This window comes from Microcaecilia unicolor, chromosome 1 (genome assembly GCF_901765095.1).
Source record: "Microcaecilia unicolor chromosome 1, aMicUni1.1, whole genome shotgun sequence".
Lineage (NCBI taxonomy): Eukaryota > Metazoa > Chordata > Amphibia > Gymnophiona > Siphonopidae > Microcaecilia > Microcaecilia unicolor.
Window position 1 is genome coordinate 395,859,148 of NC_044031.1, and position 20,616 is coordinate 395,879,763.

The window sequence follows — 20,616 nt, forward strand, 5'->3', positions numbered from 1 at the left end:
CTTAGCCAGACACGGCCTCCAAAACTGAACACAACACTCCAAGTGGGGCCTCACCATGGGCGTAGACTGAGGGGGGGCAATGCCCCCCCAAATGCAGGGCCGGCAACAGGCAGCTCTCCCTTCACCCCACCCTCTCCCCGTTCCTTCTCCTCCACCCCTGGCCCCCCCCCGTGAGCCGGCTCTCCTCCCTCCCTCCGTATCCGTCCCTCACCGACCTGATCTTCGAATCCTTTGCCTGCCCGCTAGGCGCTAGCGCTCTCTCCCCTGCTGGTTCGCGCTTTAAAAATGGCCACCGAGACTTTCAGAGGCGGCCTCGCGAGAAGTCTCGGTGGCCATTTTGAAGCGTGATCCGGCAGTGGAGAGTCGGCGCTAGCAGGCCGGGCAGGTGAAAAATTCGAAGATCGTTAGTGAGGGACGGATCCGGAGGGAGGGAGGGAGGAGAACTGGCTCGCTGGGGGGGGGGGGGGCTCGCTGGGGGGGGGGAAGGAACGGGGAGAGGGCGGAATGAAGGGAGGGGAGAGGAGGGTCACTGCTGGACTAAGTGGATGGAGGGCAGGGGAAAGGAGGGCCACTGGGTATGGGGGCAGGGGAGAGGAGGGTCACTGCTGGACAGAGTGGATGGAGGGCAGGGGAAAGGAGGGCCACTGGGCATGGGGGCAGGGGAGAGGAGGGTCACTACTGGACTGAGTGGATGGAGGGCAGGGGAAAGGAGGGCCACTGGGTATGGGGACAGGGAAGAGGAGGGTCACTGTTGGACTGGGTGGATGGAGGGCAGGGGAGAGAAAAGAAATGCTGGACATGGATGGAGGGGAGGAAAGAGTGAGGAAGGAGATGAGATGAGGGAAAAGGAAGAGAGGAGAAAAACTGCACATGGATGAAGAAAATAGGCAGAAGCTGAGGACCAGAAATGAAGAAGAAAGGAAGAAAGAAATAAATGGAAAGGAAGCCCTGGAAACGGAGTTAAGAGGACAGATAGCAGCAGAATCAGATACTGCACCAGCATGATCAGAAAAACAGTCACCAGACAACAAAGGTAGAAAAAAATCATTTTATTTTCATTATAGTGTTTGCAATATGTTCACTTTGAGAATCAGGTGCTCAACATTAAAAGTTTATATTTACTTATTTATACCCCCCCAGGCTCTCTCCCCGGCTATAGCCAGCTCTGCAATTTGGGGGGGGGGGGCGCAGAGGGGGACTGGGGGGAGAGCCTGTTGTTAAACATTTGCCAGCACACCACTGCCTGTCGCCAAACCCGCTGCCTCTCTGATTCAGTGGCTATCCATTGGCAAACGAACACTGGTTATTCCCAAAAAAGCCAGCTCTTGCTCCCTTCCTTCCTCCATATTAGCATAATTTGCATATACATATATGCAAATGAATATGCTAATATGCCCCGCCCCTTCCTTTGCCCCCCAAATGAAACAGTCAAACTACGCCTATGGGCCTCACCAATGACTTGTACTGGGGCATCAGCACTTCCTTTCTTTTGCTGGTTTTACCCCTCTCTATGCAGTGTAGCATCCTTCTGGCCTGGCCACTGCCTTATCGCATTGCTTCATCACCTTGAGATCATCGGAGACTATCACCCCAAGGTGTCGCGTCTCCTGTCGCATTCTGACAGGCTTCTCACAGGAACACTGGTTTTGTGAACCCTTGGACCACTGCCAAGGAGCGGCAGGCAGAATCACCTCCCACACCAGAGGCTAAGCAAAACAGGGTTGTTAGTCTTCACCTGCACTTGACCAACGTCCCCCAGGAGTTGAGCCCCTGGGTTCGGCCGGCAGGACAGAGCAGGAACTGAGGACCCAGAGGACCCACCCTGGGTCTAGGATACACGAGGGAGGCTAGACAAAGTACTAGACTAGGACTGAAAGCTGCTACGCAGCCACTAAGCAAGAGACACGAGACAGACTAAGCAGACAGGACGTGCACAAAGGCTTGGCTGGAGCAGGGGCTAGGGTATACATACAAGCTTGGCAAAAGCAAGAGGTTCAGGATATACATGCAAGCCTAGCAGGAGGATGTGCACACAAGCTGGGTAGCCACAGGGTTCAGGGTAAACACAGAGACTGGGCAGAAGCAGAAATCAGGATATACCCTTAGGATATACACATATGCTAGACAGAAGCAGGATTCAGGAAATACATCCAAGCTAGACAGAAGCAGGTCTCAAGGATATACACACAAGCTGGGCTATGACTGGAATACCAGCAACTAAGAAACATAAGACAGAGTTGTGGCTGGACTCCAGTTGCTTACAAACAGAGAGTAGGGCTATGTTACGTCAGTGCTCATCTCGCCCTCTGGTGGCCGGAACGAGTGACTGCTATGGACTATCACCTGTTCCAGACTTTAATCCAGTCCGGATCTTCCAGGCTGCCAGACTTGCCAGTGTTGTTTGACCCTGCACAGCACCCATAGCTGCCTGGTGATTGCCACAGCTGAGTCTCATCTGCTGCTGGGCTTATTAGCCATTTTGAAACTACTCTGTTTGCCTTTGCATCGTCTAAGGTCCCTGGGGTGTGAGTGTGCTGTGTGCATTTCTGCTCAGCCCAGTTTTGTCTGTGTTCTTGCTTGTGTTCTGAGTTAGCTTGTGTAGCTTTTTCCTGGTAGTCTGTGGGCACTAGCGGTTCCTAGTGCTTCTGCTTGTTTTCCTAGTTAGCTTGTGGAGCTTGTGCCTTATGAGCCTGTGGGTACTAGTTTGGGTTCTTGTGCCTGTTTTCTTGAGCTCACCTCTGGTCTGCTTTCCTGACCTCTGCTGCCTCTGCTTTCCTGACCTCTGCTGCCTCTTGTTTACTCTTTACTCGCTGCCTGCCCTGACCTCTGTTGGTTCCTGACCGCTCTCTCTGCCTTGCCTGCACTTGTCAGTTACTGAAGCTCCAGCCGGAGCCCTGCTCCCTGTCCGGTTCCCTAGCTTCTGGAGCTTTCAGTCTTAGGCCTGCTCCCTGTCAGTATTCTCTGCTACGAAGCTCCAGCCAGAGCCCTGCTTCCTGCTGTCTTGTTTCCAACCCTGTCTGCCTAGTGTGGTAGTGTCTGAGAGTTCCTGTCTAGTATCCTGCCTAGTCTCCCTGGGGTGTCCAGCCCCGTGTGGTTCCTGTGGTCTCCAGTTCCTGCTTTGTACTGAAAGTCCTGCCGGCCGCCTAGAACCAGGGGCTCAACTCCTGGGAAAGGGTGGCCAAGTGCAGGTGAAGATTAGCTGCATCAGCCCTGCCAGTCCAGCCTTTTGTCTGTTCTACTCCAGTCCAGAGTTCCAGCCCTGCTCATCCTTGTATCCGGTTCCGATACACTCATATCACCCCTCTCCTCAAGTCACTTCATTTGCTTCCGATCAGATACCGCATTCAATTCAAGCTTCTGCTACTACCCTACAAATGTACTCTATCTGCAGCCCCTCCTTACCTCTCAACCCTCATCTCCCCTTACGTTCCTACCCGTAACCTCCGCTCTCAAGACAAATCCCTCCTTTCAGTACCCTTCTCCACCACCGCCAACTCCAGGCTCCGCCCTTTCTGCCTCGCCTCACCCCACGTGTGGAACAAACTCCCTGAGCCCATACGCCAGGCCCCCTCCCTGCCCATCTTCAAACCTCTGCTTAAAGCCCACCTCTTCAACGTCGCCTTTGGCACCTAACCTCTACACCTCTACCCAGGAATTCTAGACTGCCCAACTTGACATTTCGTTCTTTAGATTGTAAGCTCCTTTGAGCAGGGACCGTCCTTCTTTGTTTATGTTGTACAGCGCTGCGTAACCCTAGTAGCACTCTAGAAATGTTAAGTAGTAGTAGTAGTAGTCTTGCCTGCCTCTGCCGCTCCTCGGCAGGGGTCCAAGGGCTCACGTATCCCGGTCCTGCCTCGAGGACCTGATAGGCTATGGCTGAGACTTAAATAACTGAGAAGTACAGGCAGAGAATGGTCAGGAGCCAGCAGAGGTCAAGGCAGGCAGAGAGTTATCAGGAAAGCAGACCAAAGGTAAGCTCAAGGAACAAGCACTGGAAACTAAACTAGTACCCACAGACTAACTAGAGTAAGCTACACAAGCTAACAAGATACAAGCAAGAAACTCAGACTAGAGCTGGAGAAGGCAGAAGCACACAGAGCACCCCTATCTCCCAGGGACCTTAAACAATCTGAAACGATGCAAAGGCCAAGGCAGAGAGTTTCCAAATGGCTAATAAGCCTAGCAACAGTTGAAGCTCAGCTGCAGCAACCATCCAGGAAGTAAGGGTGCTGTGCAAGGTCAAACAAGACAAGCAAATCTGGCAGCCCGGAAGATCCGGACTGGACTGGGCTGAAATCTGGAATAGGTGACAATCCATAGCAGTCACTCGTTCCAGCCACCAGAGGGCGAGGTGAGCACAGACGTAACACAAGGTCCCTTTCCTGAGCTGTACTTATCAATCTCCCTTCTCCTATTTGGTACATCTCCTTTAGATTTCTGCATCAATCTGCACTTCTTGGTATTAAATTTTAACTTTTCATAGGTATCAGACCTTATTAATATTCAATGTACTAACGTCAGATGTATCAATGTAATCACACCATTTTTCCTACTGTTCAAGTTTCTTTGATCATTACCTAGTTTCTTTTACCATTCCTGTTACTTGTTTTCAACCCCCATCAGGGAAATCTAGGTCTCTCTCAATTGCTTTCCTCATCTCTTTTTAACTTTCCAGATTATTTTTCTAAACTAGATGTTGATGAATGTAGTGCTTGCCTTCCTACTATTTTATCTATTGTGTTAGATCAAATTGCACCACTGCGCCCTTTAGCTACTGCCCCTACTCGTAAATCTGATCCTTGATATCACAATGGGTTACACTTTCCCAAACAACCAAGGAAAACTGAGCATTGTTGGAAAAAGACAAAGTCCCTTTCTGATCTTGCTACCTATAGGTCTCAATCTCGTGATTACAACTTATCATATTAGGAAAGCAAAGAGTGTTTTATGCAAATCAAATTAAAAAGCCTCCAAACCCAATCAAACAACTCTATTCTATTTTTCGTTCTCTTACATCAAATCCACTGAATTACCTGCCAATGGAACCATCGGCAGATTCATTATCATGTTATTTTTCTTCAAAAATCTCTTAAGTTAATAGACACTTTTCCATATCTTCAAATCCATTTTTATGTTCCCAGTTCTCGGCTTCTCCTTCAGCCACAATGTCTGTTGTAGGGTCTTGCTCATGGTCATCCTTTCAAACTCAAACCTTAACTTCAATTACAAAAACATTAACAACTATGAGGTCAACTTTTTGTCTGCTGGATCATTTTCCCTCCCCCTGAACTTGGACTTTTAATGACAATTCTTTGTTTATTTATTTATTTTTATTCACACAATGACAGGTTGTATTCACAAAGTACAAATGATAAAGCTCAGTATACAATCCAGAGTCACCAATCCATATCTATGATCTACAGCCATGTCTGTCCAAGGGTCTCTAGCACAGCCTGCATTGTATTTTATTTATTAACTCAGGAGTAACCCCCCCCCCCCAGCCATACAACCTTACACTCCATCAAACATTGCATTCCACTTCTCATCTTTCACACCGTCCCTCCCTCCCCTCCATTCAATCTTACATACTCCTTCTCCCATTTCCCTCTCCGTCTTCAGGTAATCACATGTAAACATTCCTCCCACAGAATGGTATACCTTCGGGTCTCTGGTTTACCTGCCTTGGAGTAAATTCGCCTTTCGTGTGTGCCAACCTCCCTCATTTTTGTTTTCCAGACCACTCCTAATGCACCCTCTTCAGCAACCCAAAAGTGTAAGATCGTTTTTTTTTTTTACCAACAGGAGGGAGACATACATCAACCTCCTATATGGTTGTGTTAGACCTTGCCTAATTAGAAGGGATCAGTCTCCTAGCAGCAAAGTTGCGTAGTCCCAATCCAATGTCTTCTGCATGACAGTATTAAGCACCTGGATGGCCTCATTCCACAGCACCAGAGCCGGGCATTCTAAAAAAGAGTGTAGCAGCGTCCCCCCCCCCCCCCCCCCCCCGCCCATGGCATTTGATACAGCAATCATCAGCCCAAAGTCCCATCCTTGCCCCTTTTGCCCTAGATATGTGTGCTCTATGTAAGATTTTATATTGCATCTCCTGCAGTTCAGCTGCTTTAACCATTTCATAAAATGTCACAAACAGCTTCTGGAATGTTTGGTCAGTGTAATTAGTGCCCAGCTCCTCATTCCATTTGGCTACCAATGTCCCCATCTCCTCTTCCCGCTAGCTTTCATTTAGCACTTTGTACCAGGTCGACAGACCATTTAATTGATATGGGATTTTAAGAAGAATCCTGTCTAATGGGCCCCATGTCCACGCTTCCCTGTACTCTGTTCTTAGAGAGACCCAATAATGTCTAATTTGGAGATATTGCAGCAGGTTTTTATTTGTCAAAGCCCATTGTTCCTTAACCCATTCAAATGTGTCAAAAGTATCAGTGTCATTCACCAGCAGTTGCCCCAAAATCCTGCATCCATTATCCCTCCAGGTAGTAAATGCCATTCTACCCATCCCAGGTGGAAATGCTTCATTACTCACTAGGCTCACAAAAGGTGAAGCCTCCAGTGATTTCTGTTGCCGTCTCCTCCACCACCCCCAAGCTCTCCGCATGGGCCCTAAAAGCTCCCTTCTACTAGCAATATTAATGTCACCACTAGGCCTCCCATGTATTAAATTGATAAATGACCAAGGCCTACTCCAAGTCTCCATCCCCCCCTCTGGCAAGTACCGCTGCTGGTCTATAACCCCTTCATAAATGAAGCGCATCAGCGCTGCCACATTATACATACGTAGATCTGGAAGGCCCAGTCCACCCCTCTCCTCCTTTAAAGAAAGTTTGACATAACCTATCCTAGCCCCTTTTCCTCTCCAAATGAAGCTCCTGATGATTGACAGGAACAATCCTTCTTTTCTTAACACCCAAATAGGGGCTGCTTATAGAGGATTTTTGGCAGGAGGATCATTTTTACCAAATCTACTCTGCCCATCAAAGAGAGTGGCAGATCTTTCCATTTATCGCAAAGTTGGCTAATGCTTTCTATCTGATTGACCACATTTTTCTTATAGAAGAGTTTTGTGTTTGTACTAAGAAAACCCCCCAGATATCTCATCGCTCCTTTAACTGGTGTTATTGGCAACCCCTCCATCCCAGGATCTCCCTCTATTCCTGACAACGGGAATAGTTCCGATTTGGCACAATTCACTCTCAACCCCGATAAGTCTCCAAACTCCCTTATTAACTCAAGGGCTCTGGGCAAGTCTCTGGGGCCATTCGCCAGATACAAAAGTATATCATTGGCAAATAAATTCAACTGGAACTCCTTGTTTCGTACTCGAATTCCCCTTATCTGTGCAGCACTACGGATTTTTATGGCCAAGGGCTCAATTGCCAGCAAAAAGAGGAGTGGGGACAGGGGGCATCCCTGTCTGGTACCCCTGCCCGTTTCCCATTTACCATCAGTCGTGCCATAGGGCTTCTATAGAGTGCTTCAATCCAAGACACTACTGGATCCGATATTCCGAAACAACCCAAAGTCTCAAACAGATAACGCCAAGATATACTGTGCAAAGGGGAAAAGGATAGTGATAGGAGTGTACTACCGTCCGCCTGGCCAGGACGAACAGACGGATGCGGAAATGTTAAAGGAAATCAGGGACGCAAACAAACTGGGCAACACAATAATAATGGGGGATTTCAATTACCCGCATATAGACTGGGTTAATGTAACATCTGTACACGCAAGGGACATAGGATTTCTTGATGAAATCAAGGACAGCTTCATGGAACAGCTAGTTCAGGAGCCGACAAGAGAAGGAAAAATACTAGACTTAGTCCTTAGTGGTGCTCATGATCTAGTGCAGGGGGTAACGATACGAGAGCCGCTTGATAACAGTGATCATAATATGATCGGTTTTGATATTGGCATTGAAGGAAGTGAAACTAGGAAATCAAGTACGCTAGCGTTTAACTATAGAAAAGGTGATTACGACAAAATGAGAAAAATGGTGAAAAAAAGACTGAAAGGAGCAGCTCGCAGAGTAAAAAAACTTGCATCAGGCGTGGATGCTGTTTAAAAACACCATCCTGGAGGTTCAGGACAAATATATTCCACGTATTAGAAAAAAGGGAAAAAAGACTAAACGTCAGCCGGCGTGGCTAAACAGTAAGATAAAGGAAATCATTAGAGCCAAAAAACAATCCTTCAGAAAGTGGAGAAGAGAACCAACTGAAAGTAACAGGATAGATCATAAGGAATGCCAAGCCAAATGCAAAGCGGAGATAAGGAGGGCAAAAAAGGACTTTGAGAAGAAATTAGCGTTGGAAGCAAAAATACATAGTAAAAATTTTTTTAGATACATTAAAAGCAGGAAACCGGCCAAAGAGTCGGTTGGGCCGCTGGACGAAAATGGTGTTAAAGGGGCGATCAAGGAGGACAAAGCCGTAGCGGAGAAATTAAATGAATTCTTTGCTTCGGTCTTCACCGAGGAGGATTTGGGGGGGGACACCGGTGCCGGAAAGAATATTTGAAGCGGGGGAGTCGGAGAAACTAAACAAATTCTCTGTAACCTTGGAGGATGTAATGGGTCAGTTCAGCAAGCTGAAGAGTAGTAAATCACCGGGACCTGATGGTATTCATCCCAGAGTATTAATAGAACTAAAAAATGAACTTGCGGAGCTACTGTTAGAAATATGCAATCTGTCCCTAAAATCGAGTGTAGTACCAGAAGACTGGAGGGTAGCCAATGTTACTCCGATTTTTAAGAAGGGTTCCAGAGGAGATCCGGGAAATTATAGACCGGTGAGTCTGACGTCGGTGCCGGGCAAGATGGTGGAGGCTATTATTAAGAATAAAATTGCAGAGCATATACAAAAACATGGACTGATGAGACAAAGTCAGCACGGATTTAGTGAAGGGAAGTCTTGCCTCACCAATCTAATGCATTTTTTTGAGGGGGTAAGCAAACATGTGGACAATGGGGAGCCGGTTGATATTGTATATCTGGATTTTCAGAAGGCGTTTGACAAAGTGCCGCACGAAAGACTCCTGAAGAAATTGCAGAGTCATGGAATCGGAGGTAGGGTATTATTATGGATTAAGAACTGGTTGAAAGATAGGAAGCAGAGAGTAGGATTGCGTGGCCAGTATTCTCAGTGGAGGAGGGTAGTTAGTGGGGTCCCGCAGGGGTCTGTGCTGGGTCCGTTGCTTTTTAATGTATTTATAAATGACCTAGAGATGGGAATAACTAGTGAGGTAATTAAATTCGCCGATGACACAAAATTATTCAGGGTCGTCAAGTCGCAGGAGGAATGTGAACGATTACAGGAGGACCTTGCGAGACTGGGAGAATGGGCGTGCAAGTGGCAGATGAAGTTCAATGTTGACAAGTGCAAAGTGATGCATGTGGGTAAGAGGAACCCGAATTATAGCTACGTCTTGCAAGGTTCCGCGTTAGGAGTTACGGATCAAGAAAGGGATCTGGGTGTCGTCGTCGATGATACGCTGAAACCTTCTGCTCAGTGTGCTGCTGCGGCTAGGAAAGCGAATAGAATGTTGGGTGTTATTAGGAAGGGTATGGAGTCCAGGTGTGCGGATGTTATAATGCCGTTGTATCGCTCCATGGTGCGACCGCACCTGGAGTATTGTGTTCAGTACTGGTCTCCGTATCTCAAAAAAGATATAGTAGAATTGGAAAAGGTACAGCGAAGGGCGACGAAAATGATAGTGGGGATGGGACGACTTTCCTATGAAGAGAGGCTGAGAAGGCTAGGGCTTTTCAGCTTGGAGAAGAGACGGCTGAGGGGAGATATGATAGAAGTGTATAAAATAATGAGTGGAATGGATCGGGTGGATGTGAAGCGACTGTTCACGCTATCCAAAAATACTAGGACTAGAGGGCATGAGTTGAAGCTACAGTGTGGTAAATTTAAAACGAATCGGAGAAACTTTTTCTTCACCCAAAGTGTAATTAGACTCTGGAATTCGTTGCCGGAGAACGTGGTATGGGCGGTTAGTTTGACGGAGTTTAAAAAGGGGTTAAATAGATTCCTAAAGGACAAGTCCATAGACCGCTATTAAATGGACTTGGAAAAATTCCGCATTTTTAGGTATAACTTGTCTGGAATGTTTTTACGTTTGGGGAGCGTGCCAGGTGCCCTTGACCTGGATTGGCCACTGTCGGTGACAGGATGCTGGGCTAGATGGACCTTTGGTCTTTCCCAGTATGGCACTACTTATGTACTTATGTACTTATGTACTTATGTACTTATGTACTTATGGCCTTCTCCATGTCAAGCCCGGCTATGACTTCTAGCCCCCCCTCCCCAAAACTTATGGATGGCCATCAGAGCTCATATAATGTTCATAGAACCATGGCAACCCGGCACAAAGCCCACTTGGTCTTCATGAATCAGCTCGGGCAATACCTGGTTAAACTGCCTTGCCAAAATAGAGGCCAGGATCTTAACGTCTTGGTTCAACAAAGATATTGGACGATAGGAGCCCACCTGCTCCGGATCTTTACCGGGCTTTGGTAATAACACTATGTGGGCCACATTATGCTGTATGGTTAAGCCCTCCCCCACAATCCCATTAAACCATGCCTCTAGTGGAGGCGCCACTAGGTCGCTTAATATTCGATAATATTCAGGGCCGACCCCGTCTGGACCTGGCGCTTTAGTGAGTTTCAGCATTTTTATACCTAACTGTATCTCTTTCTCTGTCACAGGCCCATTTAAGGAGTCCAGTTGATCCCCCATCAGTTGTGGTGTCTTTAACTCATGAAAAAACGCTGCATACTGGGCTGCATCATATTCCCGCTCCCTGTATAAAGAACTATAATATTGAATGAACTGTTGGTGAATACTTCCCCCCGGACATTCTTTATAGAGGAGATTAATTGCCGTTTACGGGCAGGCCTCACCAGACTTGCTAGCAGTTTACCCGCCTTACTAACCCACTTAAACAGTTTAAAGCACTGGTAATATATATCTCTCTCGGCTCTCGTATGCAATATATCATCAATCTGTTTCTTAAGTTGGACCAATTGTACTTTATATATATCACTTGAATGCTGTATATGTGCCCTTCTTAGTTGGTGATATTCCTGCAAGAGCTGTAATAGATCTGCCTCTCTTTGTTTTTTCTTGCCCGTCACATATGCAATAATATGTCCCCTCATAACCGCTTTAGAGGCTTCCCAGTACGTGCTAGCATTAACCTCCGATGTATTATTATGAGTCTGATATTCCAGCCATTTAAGGCGCAAAAATTCTCAGAACTCCCTCTCCTGGTAAAGGAAGGGGGAAAACTGCCACACCCTCTCACCCGGCTCCGCTGCAAAGGAAATCGCCATCGCAACCGCCAGGTGATCGCTGAGCGCACTATCCACTGTTTCTGCTTTCACAATTTTTGGGACCAGAGAAGGTGCCACCAGCAAGTAGTCCAGTCTAGAATATACCTTATGCGGGTGTGAATAAAACGTATACTCCCCATCTTGAGGGTGCAAAAGCCTCCATATGTCTACCAACCCCAGCTGAAATGTCACAAAAGGGATCCCCCTATACTCCCAATTCCTCACCCTGGGCTTTATTGGTTTGCAATCATTGGTAGGTTCTGCTACTATATTAAAATCCCCCCCCCCCCCCCCCGTTACAATCTGACAGTTAGAATAAGGAACTACTATCGCCACGAGGTCAGAGAAACATTTATGGGAGTAATAGTATACATTAGGCCCATATACATTGCAAAAGAGTTGTTGTCCCCATAGTTCACCCATAACTAGTACATATCTACCTTCTTTATCCAGGATCACCTTATGACAATGAAATGGGATTTGTTTGTGAATTAAAATGGCCACTCCCCTCTGCCTTGACTTGTATGCTGAGTACCCAACTTCTCCAACCCATCCCCTCCTTAGTTTTTGATGTTCTAAGGCCGTAAGGTGGGTTTCTTGAAGGTAGGCAATGTCAGCCTTTTCTTTTTTCAACCAAGAGAGGATTTTAGTTCTCTTAATTGGGGAGTGCAGGCCATCCACATTAAGCGTAATGATTTTCAGACTACCCATACCAGAGTCATATGTGCCTAATGACCTGGCTCACTGTGTGATATACCTTGCCTGCCTCCCAGCAGGGCCCGCAAGGTCGTGATCGTTTTGTACCAGCTTCCCAGATGGATTTCCGATACCTCTGCTGCTTCCACAATTTGTTCACCTTACTCCTCACGTATCTCTGAAACCCCTTACTCCATGCACTCTCATCAGCCATAATCCTTTTCCACCCCCTTATCCTCCCCCTCCCATCCCCCCACGCATCCAAAACATCTACACTCTTACTTCCACGCATTCCCCCCTCCTTCCCCCCATCCTTCACCTACTCGATTTAGCCAAAGAATATCCGAGGCCCCCCCCCACTCCCCCCCCCACCCCTACATAGATCATCATTGTTGTATGTTAAATATTACAGGTATATCTACAACAACCAATAACACCCCAAACTATAACAACTACTCATCTCCAACCTTAAGTCCATAACCAAAACTATGAAAGAACTGGCCAGTCTGTAACTCTTCTGTTGTGCTTTCACCTCTCCCTTCGTCTCGCTGCACGTGCTCACCACAGCCAGTCTCCCTTCTGCATTATAGTCTGGCGCTCCAGCTCTCCATGATCTGCCAACACCCAATCAGGGAGCGGTGCACAAAATCAATCCCAGCATTTCTTACCCATTCTCACTGGGGTGCAATTAGATCATCCCCTCTGGCGCAAAGTATAACAGAACAAGTAGTATGCCAATATCTGCTATATCGGGTCCGCTGGTTCGCTCTATTCTGGTCCCCTAGAGCCCGATGCCACTGCCTGATTGCATTTATCCAAGTAGGCTCGTGCCGCAGCCGCATCAGTGAGGGTGATAACCTTTCCATCGGCCCATATTTTCAGTTTAGCTGGATACACTAGGGCAAATCGCACCCCCTTTTTGTAGAGCGCTGTGCAGGTAGGAGTCATGGCCTTCCGCATCAATGCCACTCTCGTAGAGTAGTCATTAAATAGTAATAGGCGGCGGCCTTCGTATTGTAATCCCTCCTTACCTCTGGAGGCTTTCAGTATCTTCTTCTTTGCCTGCCAATTCACAAAATGTGCAATCGCTATGCGGGGCCTGGCATTATCATCTCCCCGGATCCCGACCCGGTGGGCCCTGTCGCAAGCAAAATGGCCCCTCTGCTCCTCCAATCCCAGATGCTTGGGGAGCCACTTGGAGAAAAACTCGTACAGGTCTTTATCCAGTACTGTTTCGGGGAATCCTATCACCCGCAGATTGTTCCGGCGGGAGCGGTTCTCCTGCTCCTCGACCCGCTCCCGCATCTCCTCCAGTTCTTTTTGGAGCGCCGCCAGCTGCGTGGCAGTATTCTGGGCTTCATCTCCCTGCGCAGACAGCCTGTTCTCCACAGCAGTGATTCTTGCGGTATGAGAATCAAATTTCTCATTTATTTTGTCCACTGCCGACTGCAGTTTATTCAGCTTATCCTCCAAGGCGGCAGAGACAGAGCGTGAGATTTCCTGAGCCCACTCCGCGTTCAACGTGGAAGGCCCGCTCTGTGCAAGTCGCTGTTCTGACATTTTGCTGTGGCCGTGCTTCACAGAATTCGTTGTTTTCTTATGCGCTCTCGGGGGCATACCGCTCTGGAACCCCCCGCAGTTTGCTCCAGAGGGTTCTCACTACTGAAGCAGTTCGCTCTCGCCGCTCTTCTCAAGGTATTGTCCTGTAATATAGCAAATTTGAGCAGGGTGGGTGCAGAGCTTCATCTCTTCGTGGCCTCTCAAGTAGCAGGCATCACGTGACCCCCCTTTACTGAAAATTCTATCCATCATTAATGACAGTCTTTCTTCAGGATAGTTTCCTTCTATTCGGAAGGCTGCCATCATTTGCTCACTTTTAAAGAAGCCTTCTCTTGATCCAACTGACCCAGATAATTTTCGCACTGTATCCAGTCACAACTGACAGATTTTGTTGAGAAATCTTTTGCTGTACATCCAAAACAATCTGGTTTCAGGACCCATTTTAGTACAGAAGCAGTCTTGACAGCACTTTTAAGTGAAATCTACTCGCACTTAGACGAGCACTATATCATTCTTGCATCTTAGATCTATCAGCTGCTTTTGATTTAACCACTCTCTATTATTACTTGGAATATCCGGTTCAGTTCACGCTTGGTTTTCCTCATTTCTCATGGGCCATTCGTATAGAGTTCTCACTGCTTCTTCTATGCCTGCTCCTTGTCCGTTATTTTGTGCTGTTCCTCAGGGATCAATCCTATCCCCTCTTCTGTTCAACTATTTCTGAGCCCTCTTGCTGCTGTTAATCAGACCTTTGGCATTACCTGTCATTTCTATGCAGATGATATTTTGTTGATGTTTCCCATGAATCCTTATTCACCGGATATTCATCCTCTATAAGATTGTCTATCATGAGTTTCTTGCTGGCTTGTCTCACATCTGCTGGTGCTAAATACTCAAAAAAAACAGTAGCATGCTGGTTTACTGGGGGCTGCCCAGTTCCAGTCCTTCCCGTAAATTTATTTGGGCCTATGATCCAGCTTTCAGAATATTTCCGTTACATTGGTGTTATCTTATATTCTCAACTTTCCTTTTCACAACAAATCTTAGCTTTATGTAAATCAGACTTTACTATTTTAAGACAATTATGCTCTATTATACGGTATTTTGACCCCTAGACTCTTCACTCACTTACTGCAAATCATTTATCTAGGCTGACATTCACATTTAAGAAAGTTACAAACTCTTCAGAACACTGCCATACGCCTCCTATGTCATGCCTACTGATATGACCATCTCTCCATAAACACTATTGGCACCCAGTAGAGCAGCAACTTGTCTACAAGTCACTGTTACTCGCTTTTAACGCTGTCCAGTTTGGCCTTCCTGACTACCTGTCATCACTCACCACTCCCTATTCTCCATTCCGCTCACTTTGGTCTCTTGATGATCACCTTTTGGTTGTCCCAGACCCGAAACATGCCAGTTTAGAATGCAATAGTACCAAACCTTCTTTTTCACTGCACCTTCCCTTTGGAACTTGATGCCTCTGTTACTTCATGCTGAACAATCCTTGAAGCAATTTATGATCTCTGTAAAATCATGGATTTGCACTCAGGCTTTCAATAACAACTGAAGTATGTTTGGCTGCTAAATTGACCTTTTGTACCCTTTTCCTGGTGCATTTACCATTTTATCCTTCCCTAAGCCCACCCCCCCTTCTTTTCTCCCTCCCTTGTAAAGTTTGCTCTTTGTGTGCCTGGATTTTCTTTTCTTTCAACCATTGTAGTTCTTTTCATTACTCTTGAACCATTGTAAATTGTTTTTAGAATGTTCACCGCCTTGGTCTGCCAGTTAGCAAAGGCCGTATAGCAAATATAAATCTCATGTGTGTCCACTATTCAATTCTCTGGTCACCCAGTAAAAAAAATTAATCGGATTCAGTTGGCACGATTTTCCTCTGGCATAAACCATGTTGCCTTGGATCTTGTAACCCATTGGATTCCAGGAAATTTGCTATCCTTTCCTTGAGCACCATCTCCATTACCTTTCCAATCACCGAAGTAAGGCTTACTATCCTGTGTTTTGTGACATCCCTGTCTCCATTTTTGTGAAGACAGACCATATCCACTCTTCTCCAATCCTGCAGAACATCTCCCATTTCCAAGGATTTATTAAATTTTTGAGGATCTACCAGAACCTTAATGAGAAGGCTTCCTCAAGATCTGGCTTTGTCCATGTTCAGTTTTTCAAGCTGTTCAAATGGTGCAATATCAACTTAATGCTCATATGTATCTTTTTCAGCCAACCAAGATCCTCCATCAGGATTTTCTTTCGTGAAGACAGAAGTATTTGTCTGCTTTTTCCTCATCACTCTCCACATAGCAGTTTACAGCATATTTCAGTCTTATAATTCCATTTCTAGTCTTCCTCTGTTCACTAATACACGTGAAAAAAATCTTACCACTATTCTTTATTTTTTTAGTCATTTGTTCTTCCACCTGAACTGTTGCCAGCCATTTTTCTGTCTTCACATCTTTCAGTTTTATCCGGTAATCTTGCATTCTTTGTATGTCGTGAATGCCACCTCGTTTGCCTTTATTTTGTCAGCCACTTGTTTTGAGAACCATATCAGTTTCCTTTTCTCATGTTCTTGTTTACCTTCTTTACAAAAGGCTTTGTTGCTGATTTTATAACTTATTTCAGTTTGAACCACAGATTCTCCACTGTTCTTATGTCCTTCCTTTCCATTGGCTCTTTCTTCAGGTACTCCTTCATTTTACTAAAGTAAATATACTTAAAATCCAGGACTTTGACCTTGTGAGTCTGAACTCTGCTTTGTCTTCCATCAAGCCATACAGTGTGTGATCACTATTGCCCAGGTAGGCACCTACCTTGATGGTGGATACACTACCTCCATTTGTGAGCACAAGATCTAGCATTGCCACTCCCCTCATGGATTCCAACACCATTTGTCTGAGTATACACTTCGGAAAACATTCCAATCCACATCCGGCAGGTTGAAATAACCCAGCAACAGCACCTCTCGCCTTCATTCCTAGTTTTTGGATATCTATGACCAAATCTTTGTCTAACTTCTCTTCTTATTTTGGAGATCTGTGACGTGTGGATTGAAGTTCAATTTTCTTCTTTCTGAGATGATCCATATTTGTTTTTTTTCTCCCCCATGTCCCTTGCATTTCAGCTGCTTTAATATTGTTATTCACATATAATGCTACTCTTACACCTTTCTGAGCATCTTTATCTTTTCTAAATAGAGTATAGCCCGGTATGGATGCATCTCATTTATGGGAATCATTGAACCACATCTCTGTGATAGAAACAACAGCCAAGTCTACCTGTAATATCAGGACTTGCAGATCATGGACTTTGTTGCATAGACTCATGCATTTGTGCTCGTATTGAAGAACAGAAGCATAGGGGATGTGGGCTTTTTGGATTGCGATTCTTAGAGGTTGGGGAATTTAATGTTCTACATCTGATTTTTATTGGTACTTTTCTTTCATTTTGTGAACTTTTGAAGGTTTCTTTTGGTTTTTTTACATATTTTTGGAAATGAATAAATAGTACTACTTTTCTTTTGTATTACTGAGGTGTTTTCTTTTTGTAAGAACTAGTGTATATTGTGTGGATCTGTAATAAATGTTCAATTTTAAAAACTACAAGTGTGATCAGATGTTTGAAGAGCTGCTCAGGTCAGCTGTAGGAAAAGTTTGGCCTGTTCAATAAGGTTCTTTCTCTTCACATATAATTTTCCCTTAAATTTCTCTGTACTTAAATAGATATGTTTTTTGGCACTGGCAACATTTGAGAAAGCTTGAAGGATGTGGCTATTTCCCTCTTCCCCTCAGCTTCCTGATTTAAGATCTTAGTAATAATTTGTTGTTGTTTACTTCAGGCAGGATACTTTGTTTTCTTTTTGCCTTTCTTTGTTTGATTTATAGTGCATTACATACACTGTTTGAAAGTCTGTTTTTAGTTTATTTTTCTAGTCTTTCTTCAACTTCAACACAAAATTACTTTTCTGTTCACTTTTTGAAATGGAAAAATGAAATGAGGGAAAGAGGTAAAATGAATTGTGTTGTGTATTTAGTATCACAAGTAAACTGAAAACACTAGGAGGATCAATTCAGCTTTTAAATTCCTAATCTACTCCTCTACCCAAATCCACTGTGCACTACAGTTCGACATTGCACTTTCGTTAATTTTATTCCCTCACCATCTCTCTTGTCCTCTTCCTCCCTCCTTGCTTTCTGCCTTCAACATTTCATCCCTTCCATTGTACCCTCCCCATTCTTTCTGAGTTCATCTCGCCTTCGCCGCCTTCATCGCCACTCCTCTCCTACTCTCCTCCACACTCTTACTCCTTCTTCTCTCTGCTGGAGACATCCATCTCAATCCTGGTCCCCCTCACCAACCCTCATCCTATTTGTGCAGGTTGCACCGTGACCTCTCCAATTTCATCTCTATTCCTCTCCTCCCCTCCTCTTCTCTGCCCTTCTAATGCACCCTATGGAATGCCCGCTCCATCTGCAACAAACTTATCCATGACCTTTTTATCTCGTAGCTTCCATCTGCTCGCCATAATAGAAACTTGGCTCTGTCCTGAAGACTCTGCTTCAGTCGCTGCCATGGTGGTTATCTCTTCTCCCATACTCCTCGCCCTACTGGCCACGGTGGTGGCGTTGGACTATTACTCTCACCCTCTTCCAAATTTCAATCTCTTCTGCCACCTCAGTCTCTCTGCTTTTCTTCCTTTGAAGTCCACTCCATCCGCCTATTCACTCCTTTGCCTCTTCGAATAGCAGTTATTTATCGTCCCCCTGATAAGTCCCTTTCATCCTTTCTCAGCGACTTTGACGCTTGGCTTTCCTTCTTTCATGATCCTTCTTCCCCCCTCCTTCATCCTTGGTGACTTTAACATTCATGCTAATGATCCCTTCAACTCTTACGTCTCCCAGTTCCTCGCATTAACATCCTCCTTCAATCTCCAACTATGCTCCACTTCCCCTACTCACCAGAATGGTCACTGTCTTGATCTTCTCTTCTCTTATAACTGCTCTCTCTCCAATTCTTTGCCTCAGATCTTCCCCTCTCTGACCATCATCTAATAACCTTCACATTTAAACTTCCTCCTGCCCAATCCCGTCCAATCTTAACCTACCTAGGGATCTCCGGGCCATTGACCCTACTACCCTATCCTCCTATGTCTCGAACCTTTTCTCTACCACTGCACCATCCAAATCTGTCAAGGAATTCGTCTCCTCCTACAATACTATTCTATCCTCTGCTTTAGACACTCTTGCACCTCTCATGCCCTGTCCTATAAGGCGTACCAAACCCCAGGCGTGGCTGACCTCTAAAATCTGCTACCTACGTTCCTGTGCCCGCTCCGCCGAACGCCTCGGGCTGAAATCTCGTGCCCTCGCTGACTTCTTACACTTCAAGTTCATGCTGACCTCCTTCCAATCTGCTCTTTTGCTTACCAAACAGGACTATTACATCCAGCTAACTAATTGTCTCAGCTCAAACCCTCAACTTCTCTTCACCACACCACCTTCTCCTCAAGGTGCCTCAATCTCCAACACCCCCCTCACTATCTCCTCAAACCCTAGCCGAGTTGTTCCACAACAGGGTTCAGAAGATAAACCTTGAATTCTCAACCAAGCCACCCCACCTCTCCCTCCCCTTGTCCGTTCCCCTATCCACCCAACCCCTCCGTCCTTTTCGTCCTTTCCCGAAGTCACTAATGAAGAAACAACACACCTTCTCTCCTCCTCTAAACGAACTACTTGTTCCTCTGATCCCATTCCTACTCACCTTCTGAACACCATCTCTCCTACTCTTACCCCTTTTATCTGTCATATCCTCAATCTTTCACTTTCCACTGCGACCGTTCCTGATGCCTTCAAACATGCTGTGGTCACACCACTCCTTAAAAAGCCCTCACTCGGCCCTACATGTCCTTCCAACTATCAACCCATCTCCCTCCTCCCCTTCCTCTCCAAGATACTTGGACGCCGTTCATCGCTGCTGTCTTGATTTTCTTTCATCTCATGCCGTTCTTGACCCACTCCAAACTGGCTTTTGCCCTCTTCATTCAACTGAAACTGCACTTACAAAATTTTCCAATGACCTGTTACTAGCCAAATCCAAAGGTCACTATTCTATCCTCATCCTTCTCGATCTATCTGCCGCTTTTGACACTGTTGATCACAGCCTACTTCTTGATACACTGTCTTCACTTGGATTCCAGGGCTCTGTTCTTTCCTGGTTCTCCTCATACCTCTCTCGCTTCACACCTTTAGTGTACACTCTGGTGGATCCTCTTCCACTTCTATACCACTACCAATTGGAGTACCTCAGGGTTCTGTACTCGGTCCTCTCTTGTTCTCCATCTACATTTCCTCCCTTGGCTCTCTGATATCATCCCACGGCTTTCAATACCATCTCTATGCTGATGACTCCCAGATCTACCTCTCTACCCCCAAAATCTCAACCAGCATCCAGACCAATGTTTCAGCCTGCCTGTCTGATATTGCTGCCTAGATGTCTCAACATCATCTGAAGCTTAACATGGCCAAGACCGAGCTTCTCATCTTTCCCCCTAAACCCACCTCTCCTCTTCCCCCTTTCTCTATTTCTGTGGATGGCACTCTCATTCTCCCTGTCTCATCAGCTCGTAGCCTTGGGATCATCTTTGATTCTTCTTCTCTACTCACATTCAGCAGATAGCCAAAACCTGTCGCTTCTTTCTCTATAACATCAGCAAAATCCGTCCCTTCATCTCTGAGCACTCTACCAGAACCCTCATCCACACTCTTATCACCTCTCGCCTAGACTATTGCAACCGGCCTCCCACTTAGCCATCTCTCTCCTCTTCAATCAGTCCAAAACTCTGCTGCATGACTCATTTTCTGCCAAAATAGCTATGCTCACATTAGCCCTCTCCTCAAGTCACTTCACTGGCTCCCTATCCGTTTCCGCATTCAATTCAAACTTCTCTTACTGACCTATAAGTGTATTCACTCTACTGC